At 34.6% G+C, this 13647-nt stretch overlaps 1 pseudogene; it reads left to right on the top strand.

Moving 5' to 3' along the window:
* The first annotated feature begins 3049 nt into the window (after positions 1-3049).
* On the top strand, positions 3050-4775 carry LOC141493929 (asparagine--tRNA ligase, cytoplasmic pseudogene; annotated as a pseudogene).
* Positions 4776-13647: the final 8872 nt, after the last annotated feature.

Below are 13647 nucleotides of genomic sequence, written 5' to 3'. Positions count from 1 at the left end.
CTTGCATCTTCATTTCCTGTAGAACTATTGGCCCCCAATCTCTCATGTCCAACAGTAGAGTTCTCCTTAAATGAGCATTTCTTGTCTTTTAGCTGGTTTATGGTGCATTGGCAACACAGGTGTCAGTGATTTTATCCGATGAATTCTTTACTATGTCACCATCTCTACAGGCCAGGCTTAAGAAAGTTTTCCCACTGATTTCTCTCCCTTCTATTTTCAATGTTTTCATTGATTTCCATGCACAAATCGTTCTTAAATCACTTATTTATTGCAATATCGAGTCTGGAGATAGGCAGTCATTCCTGTGAGAATCATTATTTGATCTATTCTGCAAGGAAGTGATTCATGTTTTTAGTGCAGTGAGTGCTGGTCTGAATTCCAGACTAGCAGACCTCTTTAGTCACCTCAAAAATCAAGTGGAAATGTTAAATCAACCCACTTCCTTATAACATTGTGTGTATGCCAGACTTTTTTCAGTTTCAAGAACATAAATGCTTTAAAATGTTCCATCTTATCTTTCTTGTCCCTAGTGATGATTAGAGGTGGATCTTTCTTTCTATTCAGACCTTATCAGTTGCTTACATTATTTGAACATTGTGTCTATACTCCAACTGGTCATACAGCAATAAGTTTTGAGTTTATCTATTTACATAAATAAGTGTTTACTTCTCCTTCAAAGATGCCCACTTTTGGAATTTGCAAATGCTAATTATAATTTATATTATTTATTTTAAGTATTAATGTAAGTAATATTTATTTATAATTACTTGTATATTAATATTATTATTTTATAATTTAATACCTCTGTTGTTTGTTGCAGTGGATACCCTAAATACATCTATCTGACTGACAATCTTAACTGGAGCTTGTTTGGAGGCTAGAGTTTATATTGCAAGCATTATGAAAAATCATGCTAGGCCTTATTTTTAGGAAAAACAATTCAAGCTAGTTAATTCAGGAGGGGAAAATACAAGATAAGTGTTTAATTGCTATATATCTCTAGACATTAAATACCTTTAAGACAATATTAGCTTATTTCATGGCATCCAGAAATCTACAAAAGAAATTTCAGGTCATAGATGTTATTTGCAATCAGCCTAAAATAGAATGGTCATCACATTTGGAGTCAAAGGACTTGGGTTCAAATAACACTTTTGGAAAATTTTTAATCTTTATTAGGCTAAAATTTCTTCATCTATAAAGTGAACATGATAGACTAGAATTTTTAAGGGACTTTCTACACTCTAAAAATCTATTATCCACTCTAAGAAATTGTACTATATATTTTTAAATGATAAAAACCTTTTAACTTTAGAAGCTCTGAAATTACTTTTGATCACCTGTTTTCAAAACAACTACTTTAAATAAAAGACTTAATATTTTAAAACCTCATGATTCATTAAATAATAGAACCATTTGTATTTTCTTAGATTTAGTTCTTGAATTAGTTATTAAGAAAAGAATTTGCTATTTGGTTAGATTTACTATTTTATGGGGATGAAAGAGATAGGACCTGATTGTTTCTCATAATATTTTTATGGCTAAGAAAGGAAATAAGGACTGAATATCAATACAAATAAGTGAGCTTTAATAATAGAGGAATGTGAACCTTGATGGAACTTTCAAGTAGAGCCCTAAAGAGTTATGTCCCTTACCTTAGTTAATTCAACATTTTCATCAATGAAATATTTATTCTATTTTTGCATAACACAGAGATGAGGTGTTGGATGATGAAATTTGTATCCCTCAAAATCTCACAATTTGAAAAGATGAAATGAAGAAGACAATATGTGTTAACCACTCTGCTAGAGCTAGATATAATAAAAACTTTGGAGATAATTCTTGTCCTTAAGAAACTTACATTCTAGGGGGCGTGGAGCCCGGATGGAAGAGTGAAGGCAGGGACATGGGCAGTTAGGTGATGTGTTGGATAAAGCACAGCTCCTGAAGTCAGAAAGATTTGAGTTCAAATCCAACCTCAGACACTTACTAGCTGTGTGACCTGTGTGGGCAAGTCACTTAACCCTCCTTGTCTTGCATCCAAGGTTATCTCCAGTCATATTCACATCTGACCACTGGATCCATATGACTCTGGAGGAGTCATTCTTGTGAGAATCGTTATTTGAGGATAAAGTGAAGCTGGTGATTTTACACAGCCTCCCCTCTCTATCCTCAAATCCAATTCACATGCATATCATGGCATCACCTTCCTGATATCATGGCCCTCTCTGAAAACAAAGGATGAACATAATCATCAAAGATAGGGACTCACCTGAGTTTTCATCCAAACACCTCCAAATACCTTTAAATAATAATTCTAAACAGATTCTGAAATAGTAGAACCACAAAAAGTGCATTAAACCTTAAAAGGTTGGCAGCAAAATTCTGTTGCACCAGGGTAAGCAGTGGATGGGAACTGTCTTCACATTTTAGAGCAGAAAAGAGTGCTTATGGCCACTTACAGACCAGAGCACAGACCAGTAGAGTAGTGAACACACCTTTTCTTAGATTATTCCACCTTTGAAGAATTGAAAACTTAAAGATTCCTAGAAATATTTCTGCAAACAGCTGCACAAAACCTCTGAAGTTTGAGATCTGAGATGCGGAGTCCTACTTTAACAAAGAATTAAATCAAGTTATAACCTGGGGAAATAAGCAAACAGCAGAATAAAATTCTGATCAAAGAAAGTTGCTATGGTGAAAAGGAAGATCAAAACATATACTCAAAAGAAAACAAAATCAAAGTTCCAGCAACCAAAGCTTCCATGAAAAATATGAACTGTTCTCAGGCCATGGAAGAGTTCAAAAGGAATTTTAAAAGTCAAGCAAGAGAGGTAGAGGAAAAATTGGGAAGAAAAATGAAAGTAATGCAAGTAAATCATGAAAGAGTCAACATCTTGTTAAAGGAGAACCCTCAGAATACTGAAGAGAATAATGCCTTAAAAAACAGATTGGCTGATGCAACCTATGGGACAGCTGATGCAACCTATGGGACACGGGGCTGTCCGGCGCTGCCACACGCATTCCCCGGGGTCTGGGCTAGGCCCAGATGGCTCTGGAAGTGTCCCACGTGCTAGCTGGGCTCGGCCTGGAAGAACTCTATGTCTCAGATTGAGAAGGGAGTGATGCAACTGGTGATGGAACAAAAGAGAAACCTTTCAAAACAGGACTTAAGGCTTTAATGACAGCCAGAAAAGAGCCATTTCCTACCATTTATGTGGATTCACAAAAAGAAAATGAGAGATGGGATATTATTTCTAAATCACAACTGAAGAACATTAAAAAAATTTGGCACAGGGAACGAATGAAGAATGAATCCCGAGAGCAAAGAGAAGCAGAAGACAATTTAAGATGAGAAAAAAACTTAGAAGAAGCAAAGAAAATTGCCATTCAACAGGATCCAAGTCTTCCAGAAGCAAAATGTGTAAAGATTAATGCTCTAGAAGCCCATCGAGGCCAAAGAGTAAAGGTATTTGGCTGGGTCCACAGGTTACGTAGGCAAGGGAAGAACTTAATGTTTCTTATATTAAGAGATGGTACAGGATTTCTTCAATGTGTCTTGTCAGATGAACTGTGTCAGTGTTACAATGGAGTGGTCTTGTCCACAGAGAGTAGTGTGGCAGTGTATGGAATGCTCAATCTTACACCAGAAGGCAAGCAGGCACCAGGAGGCCATGAGCTGAGCTGTGACTATTGGGGATTGATTGGCTTAGCTCCTGCTGGAGGAGCTGATAAACTTATAAATGAAGAATCGGATGTAGATGTCCAGCTTAATAATAGATACATGATGATTCAAGGAGAGAACATGTCCAAAATCTTGAAAGCACGTTCAGTGGTCACCCAGTGCTTTAGAGGTCACTTTTTTGAAAGAGGATATTATAAAATCACTCCTCCAACATTAGTGCAAACACAGGTAGAAGGTGGTGCCACACTTTTCAAACCTGACTATTTTGGAGAAGAGGCATTTTTGACTCAGTCATCACAGTTATATTTGGAAACTTGCCTCCCAGCTTTAGGAGATGTCTTTTGTATTGCTCAGTCATACAGAGCAGAACAGTCCAGAACATGAAGACACCTCACAGAGTACACTCACATTGAAGCTGAGTGCCCTTTCTTGACTTTTGATGATCTCCTAAACTGTTTGGAAGACTTGGTTTGTGATGTAGTAGACAGGGTCTTAAAATCACCTGCAGCAAGCTTTTTATACGATCTCAACCTGACTTTCACACCCCCCAAAAGACCTTTCAAACGAATGAACTACTCAGATGCCATTGTGTGGCTAAAGGAACGTGATATAAAGAAGGAGGATGGCACCTATTATGAATTCGGAGAAGATATCCCAGAAGCCCCTGAGAGACTGATGAGAGACACCATTAATGAACCAATCTTGCTGTGTCGATTTCCTGTAGAGATCAAGTCCTTCTATATGCAGCGATGTCCTGAGGATTCCCGGCTTACTGAATCTGTAGATGTGCTAATGCCAAATGTTGGTGAGATTGTGGGAGGTTTCATGCGTATTTGGGATAGTGAAGAACTGCTTAAAGGATACAAAAGAGAAGGCATTGATCCTACTCCCTACTACTGATCAGAGAAAATTTGGTACATGCCCCCTCATGGAGGATATGGTTTGGGCTTGGAACGATTCTTAACTTGGATTTTGAACAGATACCATATCCGAGATGTGTGCCTGTACCCACGCTTCGTCCAGCACTGTAAACCTTAATTGTCCAGTGAATTATAGCAATAGGAAAGGGTACATGAAGCTTAATAAAAAAGATACGATTTCCCAAAATGAAATGATCATCCTTTTTTTTTTTATTCCATCAGTGTCACTGTTTGTGTTATTATCTGTTCTCATTGCCATAAAAGAGTCACAGTTATTTGGGATGTCCCAAAAATAAAAGAACCTCAAGTGATATTAATGTTGCCATTTGTAGAAAAGTTATTGACCATTATAAACATTGGGGGAGGGATATTGTGGCATGTTAGCAGTTAGTAACATTTCAGTTCTTGATTATGGATCGTATGGGACTATGTATCTCATATACCATACCACTGACACAAGTTATTTCTGCTATATCCTAATAACTTGAATTTTTTATGTTCTTTTCTGTGCTCTTGCATTTCTTTTTGTGATTTCTAGCATCTTATTCTTTTCAGTGAATTAAGAACCAGTAGTTTGGAAGAAAATTGATACCTAATTAATACATTGTTAAAAATTTGTTCAATATAAATGTCATTCAAGTCATTCAATTGAAGATACTGGAATAAAATGAATCATTTTCTTGAAAAAAAACAGATTGGTCCAAGTGGCAAAAGAAGTTCAAAAAAATCAATGAAAAAAATGTTTTAAAAAGTAAAACTGGTCAAATGAAAAAATAGGCACAAAAATGGACTGAACTTCTTAAAAAGTAGAATTAATCAAATGGAAAAAATATAAAAGTTCACTGAAGAAAATAATTCCTTAAAAATTAGAATTGAGCAAACGGAAGCTACTGACTTTAAAAGAAATTGAAAGTAAAGCAAATTGAAAACAATGAAAAAATGGAGAGCAATGTGAAATACCTCATTGAAAAAAACTGACTTGCAACATAAATTTAGGAGAAATAATTTAAAAATCATTGAACTACTTGAAAATCATGATCAAAAATAAAAAAGAGCCTAGACATCATTTTTCTAGAAATTATCAAGGAAAATTTCCCTGACATTCTGGTACCAGAAGGTGAAGTAGAAATGGAAAGCTAATCACCTTCTAAAAGAGATCCTCAAATTAAAACTTCCAGGTATATTATTAACCAAATTCCTCAAATCTAGGTAAAGAGAATATCAAAAGAAGTCAGAAAGAAATGATTCAAATGTAACAGAGCAGGGCAACTAGGTGGCACAGTTGATAAAGTACCAGCCCTGGAGCCAGGTAGACCTGAGTTAAAATCTGGATTCAGACATGTAATAATTGTCTAGCTGTGTGACCTTGGGCAAGTCATTTAACTTAAACAAAGTTTAAAAAACCCTAAATATCATGGAGCCATAGTAAGAAAGTATGAGATTTAACAACTTTTACATTAAAGAACCTGAGGGCTTTAAATATGATATTCTGAGCAAAGGAGCTAGGATTGTAGCTACGAATTACCTATCACACAAAACTAAGTAAAACCCTCCAGGGGAAAATGGACCTTCAGTAAAATAGAAGGCTTTCAATTATTCTTTTTTTAATGTTTTTTTTTTTTTTGCAAGGCAAAGGGTTAACAGCTAGGTAATTATTAAGTGTCTGAGGCTGGTTTTGAACTCAGGTAGTCCTGACTCCAGGGCTGTTGCTCTATTCATTGTGCTATCTAGACACTCCTCAATTATTCTTAATGTAAAGACAAGAGCTGAATAGAAATTTTAACTTTCAAATACAATATTCAAGGGGAATATAAAAAAATAAACATGAAAGTGAAATCATAAGGGATTTAATAAGGGAAGTTGGTACTGGTAAGTCATAAGGACTTAATCATTTTTAGGGCCATTAGAAAGGGTAATATATAGACACAGGGTTCAGGTATGAGTTGATTATGAAGGGATGATCCCTAAAAAGGAAAATTAAAGTGTGAGAGAGGAATTTACTGGGAGAAGAGAAATGGAAACATAGAATGGTAAGGAGAAATATATAAAAGATGCAAGAATAAGCTATTACAACAGAGGGGGAGATGGGGGTAAGGGGAAATTAGTGAACCTTAGTCTCATCAAAATTGACTCAAAAATGTTTAAAATGATTAAATGATTAAAATGATTAAAAAAGAAATAAGATAACCAAATTACCAGAATCAAAAATGAAGAGGATGAACTAACCACCAATGCAGAGGAATTAAAGAGAAAATTCGGAGCTACTTTGCTGAGCTGTATGCCAATAATTTGGATAACTTGAGTGAAATGGATGAATATTTACAAAAAATACAAAGTGCCCAGATTAACAGAAGAAATAAATTACTTAAATAATCCCATTTCAGAAAAAGAAATTGAAGAAACCATCAATAAACTCCCTAAGAAAAAGTCTCCAGATCCATATGGATTTATAAGTGTGAATTCTATCAAACATTTAAGGAACAATTAATTCCTATTCTAATTAAACTATTTTAAAAAAATAGGATAAGCGGGAGTTCTGCCAAACTCCTTTTATGACACCAACATGGTATTGATACCTAAAACAGAAAGAATCAAAACAGACAAAGAAAATTATAAACCAATCTCTGTAATGCATATTGATGCAAAAATCTTAAATTAAAATTTTAGCAATGAAACTATAACAAGTTATTACTAGGATAATATACCATGATAGGATTTATATAAGGTAGGCAGGAAAACACTCAACATAATTCAACATATCTATAGGAAAACAAAAGAAATCTTATGATTATTTCAAAAGATACTGAATGAGTCTTTGATAAAATAAAACCATCCATTCCTATTAAAAACACCAGAAAGTTTAGGAATAAAATGGAATTTTCCTTAAAATAATAACTAGTATCTATCTAAAACCATCAACAAATATTATATGTAAAGGGAATAAACTTGGAGCATTTCCAACAAAATTGGGGTGCAACAAGGACGCCCATTATCAGCATTACTATTCAGTGTAGTATTAGAAATGCTATAGCTGTAGCAATAAGAGAAGAAAAAGAAATTGAAGGAATTAGAATTGGCAATGAGGAAGCAAAGCTTTCACTCCTTGTAGATGATTTGATGGTATAGTTAGAGAACCTGAGGAAGTCATCTAAAAAACTCCTTCAAACAATTAACAAATTCAGCAAAGTAGTAGGATATAAAATAAACCCATATAAATTATCAGCATTTCTATATCTGAACAACAAAACCCAAGAGCAAGAGATATAAAGAGAAAATCCATTTAAAGTAACTATAGACAACATTAAATACTTGGGAATCTACCTCCCAAGACAAACCCAGAAAAAGTATGAACACAATTATAAAGCAATTCTCATCCAAATAAAGTCAAATCTCAGTAATTGGAAAAATGTTAATTGTTCATGGTTAGATTGGGTTAATATAATAAAAATAACAATTCAATTGCAAAGTAAATTACTTATTTAGTGCCATACCAATCAAGCTACCAAATAACTACTTTACCAAGCTAGAAAAAATAGTAGAGTCCAGCTTCTAGGATAAGAACTCTCTCTTTTATAAAAACTGTTGGGAAAATTGGAAATTAGTATGCAGAGATTTGGATTAGACCAACATCTCACACCCTTTACCAAGATAAGATCAAAATGGATACAGGATTTAGACATAAAAAGCATTGTTGTTGGAGCTGTGAAATCATCCAACCTTTCTGGAGAGAAATTTGGAACTATGCCCAAAGGGCAACAAAAATGTGCCTACCCTTTGATCCAGCAATACCACTACTGGGTCTAAACCCTGAAGAGATCATGAAAAAGGGTAAAAACATCACTTGTACAAAATATTGTACAAAATATTCATAGCAGCCCTGTTTGTGATGGCAAAGAATTGGAAACTGAGTGAATGCCCATCAGTTGGGGAATGGCTGAACAAATTGTGGTATATGCATATTATGGCTCACTATTGTTCTGTTAGAAACCAAGAGGGATGGGATTTCAGAATCAACATCATGAACTGATGTTAGGCAAGAGGAATAGAGCCAGAAGAACATTGTATACACTAACAGCAACATGTGGGTGATCAATCTTAATGGACTCACTTATTTCATCAATGCAATAATCAGGGACAATTTTAGAGTACCTGTGATGGAGAATACCATCTGTATCCAGAGAAAGAATTGTGGAGATTAAACAAAGATCGGTCTATTACCTTCAATTTTTTTTAAAAAAGTGTCTTATGTGCTACATAATTTTGCTATCTCTAATATTTTATTTTCTCCTCAAGGATATGATTTCTCTCTCAGCACTTTCAATTTTGATCAATATATAGTGGAAACAATGTCAAGATTATTGGACTGCCTTCTGTGGGGGGGGTGGGGAGGGAAAGGAAGGTGGGGAAAAAGTGTAAAATTCAAAACCTTACAAAAATGATAAGTAGAAACAAACATTGTATATAATCGGAAAGCAAATAAAATATTAAAAAAGAAAAATAGTAACAAATTTCATTTTGAGAAACAAAAGGTCAAGAATAACAAGAGAACTGATATAAAAATGTAAAGAAAGGTGACCTAGCTCTACCAGATCTAAAACTATGCTATAAAGCAGCAGTTATCAAAACTGCCTAGTACTAGTTGAGAAATAGAGTAATGGATCAGTGAATTAAGATAGGTTCAAAAGAAACCACAGGAAATGACCACAGCAATCTACTATTTGTCAAACCCAGAGACATCAATGTCTGGGATAAGAATTCACTATTTGACAAAACTTGTTGGGAAAATTGGAAAAATAATATGGAGAAAAACTTGACATAGACCCACAGCTCGTACCTTATACCAAAATAAGGTCAAATGGGTACAGGAGACACCATAGATAAATTAATAGACTAAGAAATTATCTATCAGATCTACCAAACAAGAATTAGAGTACATTATAAAATGCAAAATGAATGATGTTGACTATATTAAATTAAAAAGGTTTTGCACTAATAAAATCAATGCTGCCAGAATTAGATGGAAAGCAGAAAGCTGGGAAACAATCTTCACATCTAGGAGTTCTGATAAAGGTCTCATTTCTTTTCTTTTCTTTTTTTTTAAGGTTTTTGCAAGACAAATGGGGTTAAGTGGCTTGCCCAAGGCCACACAGCTAGGTAATTATTGTCTGAGACCTGATTTGAACCCAGGAACTCATGACTCCAGGGCCAGTGCTTTATCCACTGCGCCACCTAGCCGCCCCCACTGCACCACCTAGCCGCCCCTCATTTCTAAAATATATAAAGTATTGCATCAAATTTATAAGGTTACAAGTCATTCCTCAATTGACAAATGGTCAAAGGATATGATTAAACAATTTTCAAATAAAGAAATTAAAGCTATATATACTTATATGAACAAATAATCCAAATTATTATTGATGAGAGAAATGCAAATCAAAACAACAATGAGATATCACCTCACACCTATCAGACTGGCCAAGATGAGAAAAAAGGAAAATGATCAATAGTGGAGAGGTTATGGGAGGATTGGGACATTGATGGTGACCTGATCCAACCATTCTGAAGACCAATATGGAACTATGCCCAAAGAGCAATAAAAATGTTCATACATTTGACCCAGCAATTTCAATTCTAGGTCTACATCCAGAAGAAATTATAAAAAATGGGCAAGTTCCACATGTTCCAAAATATTCATAGCAGATCTTTTTGTAGTGGCAAATTGAATTGGAAATTGGCAATTGGAAATTGATGGGATGCCCATCAATTGGGGAATGGCTAAACAAGTTATGATACATAAATACAATGGAATATAATTGTTCTATAAGAAACCATAAATGGTCGGGCTCTAGAGAAGCAGGGCATGAGTTACAGGATCTGATGCTGAGTGAAGGGAGCAGAACCAAGAGTACAATGTACATATTAACAACAACATTGTGAGATGATCAAACTAAATGGAAGCAGCTCCTCTCAGCAATTCAGAGAGCTAGGGCAGTAATATTGGTTATAGACAATGTTATCCCCCATCCAGAGGAAGAAAAACAAAACAAAATAAAGGAAAACAAAAAAAAGAAAATTCAACCCTTCAGAATCTGATGAACACTTTATAGAAATTATTGCTTATGTATCTCTTTCCCTTAATCCTAATTCCACATACCAAAAATGACTAATATGTAAACATGTTTATCCAAAATATGTAGGTACAATGCTAACCTGATTGTTCACTGCTGAGGGCTGGGAAGGGAGGATGGAAGGAAATTCTGTAGTGTAAAAATATACATGTGCACATAGATGAAAATAAATAAATAAATAAACAAAAAATAAACAAACACAAATAAATAAAAATTAAAAAATAACCCTTGAAATCTATATTTCTATTGGTTCATTGTGTCTCAGATTCCTAATGGTTTCACTATTCAGGAACACTAGTGCACTAATAGTATCTTGGGGGAATTTTGGGCATAATTTAAAGCAGAAGTAAATGACAACTTGTCACCCTTCTTATTGCTTGGCACCTTTTCTCTTTATCTAATATATTTGTTTACTGAAATAACAAAAATGAGGGAATTAAAATGTAGCATTTCTTCAAAGTTATAATGATTTTTGACAAATGAATAAATAAATATTACAAGCATAGTTTTTATCAATTGTTTTTCACCTATGGATGGGATGAACATTACTATGGGCACTTTGAAAACACTGTTGCACAGATAAACTTTTAAAAAAGAGTAAGGTGTGTAAATGTGTGATTTCCACATTGGGCAGCTGCCCAGGCACCCACCTTAAAGAGAACCTTGATTACAAGGCCATTTTAACAACCAGGTTGTTGAACTTAACATAAAGTTACGTATTGGTTCTGCCAAACTGGTGCAAACCAGCTGAATTCCATCATTGGGGATAGTCAGAATCAAAACACTATTGAGGGGGCAGCTAGGTGGTGCAGTGGATAAAGCACCAGCCTTGGAGTCAGGAGTACCTGGGTTCAAATCCAGTTTCAGACACTTAATAATTACCTAGCTGTGTGGCCTTGGGCAAGCCACTTAACCCCATTTGCCTTGCAAAAAAATTACTACTGAGGAAGGATAAGGTGAAAGGAGAGACAGAATAAAATAAATGTGTTGGGGGATGAGGATGTTAGCTATACTAATTGTAAAAAATCTTTCGAAACACATTTCTCTTATAAAAGCTTCAATTCTTAAACATAGAGAAAATTGAGTCAAATTTTGAAGAAATAAGAGCCATTTCCCAATTGATAAATGATCACAAGGAGTGTACAGTTTTCAGATGAAGTATTCCAAGCTATCTATTGCCACATGAAAAAATTCTCTAACTCACTACTGATTGGAGAAATGAAAATTAAAACAATTCTGAACTCATACTGAGATGATTGACTCATAAGTCAGAAAAGGACATGCCAAATGTTGGAGAGAATGTGAGAAAAATGAGATATTAATACACTGTTGGTCTAACTGAAAATTGATTCAACCATTCTGTAGAGCAATTTGGAACTATGGGTATAAAACCATTCATGTCTTTCAGCATAGCAATACTACTACTTTTTTTAAAAAACCTATATCTACAAAAATATTTACAGCAGCACTCTTTGGGTTGCAAAAATTGGAACACTGCAAACATTCTCCATTAATTGGAGAATGGTTGAACAAACTGTAGTATTTGATTATGACGGAATGCTATTCTGCTACAAGAAAGAATGAACAGTATACTCAGAAAAATCTTGAAAGAGAGATGTACTGAATAGCAGCAATATTGTAAGATGTTCAGCTGTGAATAATAGCTATTCTTAGAAATTCAATAATCCAGGACAACTCTGAAGGATTTATGATAAAAAATGTTGATCCCCAGAGAGGGAACAAATGGTTTCTACAGAATAAAGCGTATAATTTTTACATTCTTTATTTTTCTTGAGGGTTTTTTAATTTCTATTTTCTTTCTTGTGGAAATATTTTGCATGACTGTACATTTATAACTTGTATCAAATTGCTTGCCTTTTCTTTTTTTCATTTTTACAAGTTTTTATTTTATTTTATTTTAAATTTTAGAAAGGTTTTATTTACTTTGTTTTACAATTTTTTCTCCTGTTCCCCTTTCCCTCATCCCTCACAAAAGGCAGTTTGCTAGTCTTTACATCATTCCCATAGTATGGATTGATCTAAGTTGAATGTAATGAGAGAGAAATCATATCCTTAAGGAAGAAAGATATAGTATGAGATATAGCAAAATTATATAATAAATTAAATTAATAAATAAATTAAATTTTAAATTAAAGGTAATAGTCCTTGGTCTTTGTTCAAACTCCACAATTCTTTCTCAGGGTACAGATGGAATTCTCCATCACAGGCACCCCAAAATTGTGTCTGATTACTGCCCTGCTGGTTTGAGCAAGTCCATTAAGGTTGATCATCACTCCCATGTTGCTGTTAGGGTGTATAATGTTCTTCTGGTTCTGCCCATCTCTCTCAGCATCAGTTCATGCAAATCCTTCCAGGCTTCTCTGAATTCCCATTCCTCCTGGGTTCTTATAGAACAATAGTGTTCCATCTCTCTCTCTCTCTCTCTCTCTCTCTCTCTCTCTCTCTCTCTCTCTCTCTCTCACACACACACACACACACACATATGTATATATCACAGCTTGTTAAGCCATTCCTCAATTGATAGACATTCCCTCAGTTTCCATTTCTTTGCCACCACAAACAGAACTGCTATGAACATTTTTGTAAAGGTGATGTTTACCCTTTATCATAATCTCTTCAGGGTATACCCAGTACTGGTATTGCTGGATCAAAATGTATACACCTTTTTATTGCCCTTTGGGCATAATTCCAAATTGCTCTCCAGAAAGGTTGGATGAGTTCACAGCTCCACCAATAATGTATTATTGTCCCAGATATCCCACTTCCTTTTCAACATTTTTCATTGACCTTTCGCATCATATTGGCCAGTCTGAGAGGTGTGAGGTGGTACCTCAGAGATGTTTCAATTTGCATTTCTATAATAATTAGTGATTTAGAGCAATTTTTCCATATG

Source organism: Macrotis lagotis, chromosome 7 (assembly GCF_037893015.1).
Source record: "Macrotis lagotis isolate mMagLag1 chromosome 7, bilby.v1.9.chrom.fasta, whole genome shotgun sequence".
In the NCBI taxonomy this organism is placed as follows: domain Eukaryota; kingdom Metazoa; phylum Chordata; class Mammalia; order Peramelemorphia; family Peramelidae; genus Macrotis; species Macrotis lagotis.
Note: the sequence above shows the minus strand (reverse complement) of the source record. Positions and strands in the feature narration are given on the sequence as shown.